Source organism: Gadus macrocephalus, chromosome 6 (assembly GCF_031168955.1).
Source record: "Gadus macrocephalus chromosome 6, ASM3116895v1".
Lineage (NCBI taxonomy): Eukaryota > Metazoa > Chordata > Actinopteri > Gadiformes > Gadidae > Gadus > Gadus macrocephalus.
Genome location: NC_082387.1, coordinates 10,182,483 through 10,186,731, shown reverse-complemented (window position 1 = coordinate 10,186,731; position 4,249 = coordinate 10,182,483). Strand labels below are relative to the sequence as shown.

The 4,249-nt window shown below is 49.2% G+C and overlaps 1 long non-coding RNA gene across 1 annotated transcript in view; it reads left to right on the top strand.

Annotated features, from left to right (window-relative positions):
* Window positions 1-2,332: 2,332 nt before the first annotated feature.
* Window positions 2,333-4,249, top strand: part of LOC132459033 (uncharacterized) — a 1,933-nt gene continuing 16 nt past the window's right edge. Inside the window, exons 1-3 of the long non-coding RNA XR_009526089.1 lie at window positions 2,333-2,441; window positions 3,473-3,618; window positions 3,945-4,249. The exon at window positions 3,945-4,249 is cut by the window's right edge and continues 16 nt beyond it. This is a non-coding gene — a long non-coding RNA (uncharacterized LOC132459033). The remainder of the gene's footprint in view (window positions 2,442-3,472; window positions 3,619-3,944) is intronic.

Sequence of the window (4,249 nt, the reverse complement as noted above, 5' to 3'; positions counted from 1 at the left end):
GTTGCGGGGTGGGGAGAGACAGGGCTATCCCCTTGGCAACCGTGGAAAGCTCCATGTCCTACAAGAGGGGAACATTTCCACGATGATGTCAGCTGGCGGAGTGGCGTCCGACGGCCGATCTGGGGAGCACCATCTCCCCGGCGAGGGGGGCCAAGGTCAACCGCATGAGCCAAGTGAGTGTTTAGCGAGATTCAAACTGACAACCTCTATCCGCATGGGACGACTCTTTGATACACCGTGGAGGGGGATCCCTGCATGATTGTGGATTACCCACAAAACACGGCCAAGAATTAGAAAAACAAAAAGGCAGCTCAGAGAAACCCAAGGCCAGGTAATCGGAGCAGTACTATTACTTTAATTGAAAAGTACGTTTGACAATCCGCCTGCTGCTATTAGACTGCCAGAGAATGGCATCTTGGAGGCCTTCAATACTTCCATTGTACAGTGGCCAGGACTGTACTTCCCCAGTACTTCTGTCTCCCGTACGGAGAAGCCTTGTCTTCATCCGTCATAGAACATGGACGTTGATAAGGTCTCCGATGGCTCCCTGGGGAACACTGAGCTTTGATGATCTGCTGGCACCGTGGATTCCGGAGAAACGACACGTTTGGGAGGGAAGCCATAGTGGAACGAGAGACCCTTAAATCTGAACGGTTCCATCGCGGGTCGACACCCATCCAGACAACAGGAGACGTTTGGTTCATACCGAGTGTATGACGTACAAAGATAAACATCTTATGTTGCATGGCGATGAGGCAGAACCTCTCTCTCAAACATCCTGAACAACGCTTGTCAATTTCATTGCGATGATTACCTTTCTCTTTCTCTCGACATGACCGTGAAATGAAAGGCTTGTGCCAATACCACAGTGCTCAGTGGTTTGGTGGTCTTAGACCTGAAGATGTGTGTGTGTGTGTGTGTGTGTGTGTGTGTGTGTGTGTGTGTGTGTGTGTGTGTGTGTGTGTGTGTGTGTGTGTGTGTGTGCGTGCGTGTGTGTGTGTGTGTGTGTGTGTGTGTGTGTGTGTGTGTGTGTGTGTGCGTGTGCGCGTGTGTGTGTGTGTGTGTGTGCGTGTGTGTGTGTGTGTGTGTGTGTGTGTGTGTGTGTGTGTGTGTGTGTGTGTGTTTTTGCAGGTGCTGTGTAGAGTATGATCCAAGGGGATAGCCAACATGGCTTTTAAGAGAAAAGAGCTGAAGGAGCATTACGCTCCTTTATTTTTGTAATCGATACTTCAGAACCATCACTAGGGAACAGACTTAGACCCTGCTGAAGAAGACCACATCATCGCTACTCTGATGCCTCATATTCCACCCTCAATCAACCATCTCCCACCCACTACATCGTGAAAGTCACTTGAGTTATCGCAAGTCTGGAGTCGGTGAGTCCTTTAGAAGTGTTTACAAAGAAACAAATTATGAGAATACACACATATCTCAACACAGCACACAATAACACAACATAACACAATCCTATCGCTAAAAAAACACAACCGAACATAACAATACACAACAAACAACATTAAAACACAACATACGTGAACAGAACACAGTACAACACAACCTAACATGATTTAACAACAACATCAGAACGGTTAAATGTTGTTGGTAGTGTTTTTGGTAGGGGTTAACGCTGCATGTGTTCATCGGTTAATAGTCTGCACACTAACTGACAATCTCTTGCAGCGGAGGGGTCAGTGTGACCATTAGCCCAGAGACCCAAGGTTTCGTCTGCCGCAGCCACGCCTGGTGCCGGTCACCGAGGCCGCCGTTATCATAGTGACAGGTGTGCAAATTAAAACAGACAACACCCCCCCCCCCCACGACCAACTCCACCACCAGCCCACTCTGAGTGCTAAACAAACGCACCTGGCCCAAGCTTGAAGTCCTAAAACGCTCAAAGAGGGTTATGTGGGTTTCAGGGGGGGGGGGGGGGGGGGTGAAAGTGGAGACGGACAGAGCCGGCGCGGTGGGTCCCTGCTTCACCTGTTTCCCAATCCGCAAAGCGATTTCACTAATCCCCATTCTCACCCTGGTGACCCCCCCCACGCACGCCACGGCACCGCTGAAACCTGACCGCGCCCCCGGGTGACACAACAGAACCAGGAGGCCCTGCTTTTGTCAATGTCTTTTTTTTTTTTTTGCTTTGTCTTTAACACCAAGGCATTTGGTAACCAGGGAAACCCGCACGCATAACAGCGCTCGCCTCTCTCACCTATCGCTCGCTGACCTAGCAACCAATCACAAACGGATCCTGAGAGAGCGAGGTTGTTGGGCTCTGGAGGACGGCGGTGGGGATCTCACACGTCGTGGGGGGGGGGGGGGCCAGGGGGGGTAACGCTGTTGGGCTATTGGTTGTAAACTTGATTCGTTCGGTGTGAGGGGAGGTATCTTTGAAACAAATGAACCCTGAGGAAGCTCTACTCGAAACTTTGGACTAAGATCAGGTATGAATGAATATTTTCTTTAAAGTATGGTCAACTACACACTTAACCAACTTCACATTTTTAGACATGTTTAGTATGTTGGTCGATAATGGCTACCTCAACATTCTTATGTTGCATGTGTTGCATGACACTTAAATTGGAATATGTTTCACTTAATTTTCACTTTCACATGTTTGATATTATATTGTTTGTGATAATAATGTGCTTTCAAATCTTATCCAAACCAATAGAGGTTTCAGTCCCTTTTGATGCAGGATAATTGCTGAAACAATCGCATTTGTAAAGGCTTATGTGAAAAGGTTTGCACATCTCACACATGCAGTACATTAATCTCGCTTTTCCGCAACTCCTCTCTGATCACTACCAGAGTTCCTCACAGAACTCTCAACACATACATTTCAAAGACTCTATTTCTAATATTTTGACCAACGGGATTAATGTGAAAGGAATGCCTAGCTTTGTTCTAATAGGATACAATATATTCTCAGTGAGTCAGGGTGCACTCCTGCAGATCTGATGCCTGTGCTGTATTTGTTACTTTTGTGGTCTGCATTTAGTCATAAGCACTCGCACAAAACTGTCAGTGATCTCCAAGACCAAGTTTGAAGACAGCAAAACATTAGGCCAAGAAACACATAGAAACACACATGAAAGCTGTGATATAACAGCATGCTGTCTGTCTGTCTGTCTGTCTGTCTGTCTGTCTGTCTGTCTGTCTGTCTGTCTGTCTGTCTGTCTGTCTGTCTGTCTGTCTGTCTGTGTGTGTGTGTGTGTGTGTGTGTGTGTGTGTGTGTGTGTGTGTGTGCGTGCGTGCGTGCGTGCGTGCGTGCGTGTGTGTGTGTGTGTGTGTGTGTGTGTGTGTGTGTGTGTGTGTGTGTGTGTGTGTGAATATATGTGCGTTCAAGAGGGAGTGGGTGTCTCTCTCTACATATTATCTTAACCTAAAACTGCACCCAGCAGAATATATAGCTTGTTTGTATTGAACGCAAGTAAAGGTAATTTTTCATCATCTCCCCCACCCAACCTCTCAGGAGAAAGGGAGGACGGAGCTCCAACACTACCCTCTTCCATATGTACGCCAGGCCCCAGACAGCGTTCCCGAGGCTGGGCCCCAGAGCTACCCCAGGGACCCCCATTTGTGGAGGAACCCTGGAGGAGCTGTATGGAGGACTTCAAGGTGACCATGGTTCATCTCTGCTTTCCTTCAATCAACACACTACCTCTCTGGTCTGACACAATCAATACGCTTACATTCTGCTCCCGTCCAATCAACATGCTCTGGTCAAATGAACACAGTCCCTCTCTGCTCTCGTCCAATCAACACGCCTACTCTCTGCTCTCGTCCAATCACACGTGTCCTCTCTGCTCACGTGCTTCGTATCGGCAGTCCTAGCAGGAGCAGTATTTAACGTGTGTATGGTGTTTGTGTAGTTGAAAAAGGTCCCAGCAGTAACAGCAGGAGTAGCATTAACTCCAATATATATATATCGTGTGTATGGTTAGTGAGAGGGACGGGCTGCAGGCTGCAGGGGCGTCCGGCCAGCGGCAGACGGAGCTGTAGGACCTGGAGTGGGAGCTACACGGCGAGGAGAGGAGGAGGGAGAAGGAGAGGAGGAGCAGGAGGAGGAGGGAGGAGTGGAGGAGAGAGGAGGCCCATGAGCTCAAAAGAGGAGAGGCCCGATCACTGCGGGGCACCAGGGCTCTCCACCAGGGCTGGCCCCGGACCTGCAACTGCCCTGGGGGGCCAAGCCAGACAGAGGGGCCCTCTTACACCAGAGCCGCCCCGTACACAAACAGGTCTGTTGTTG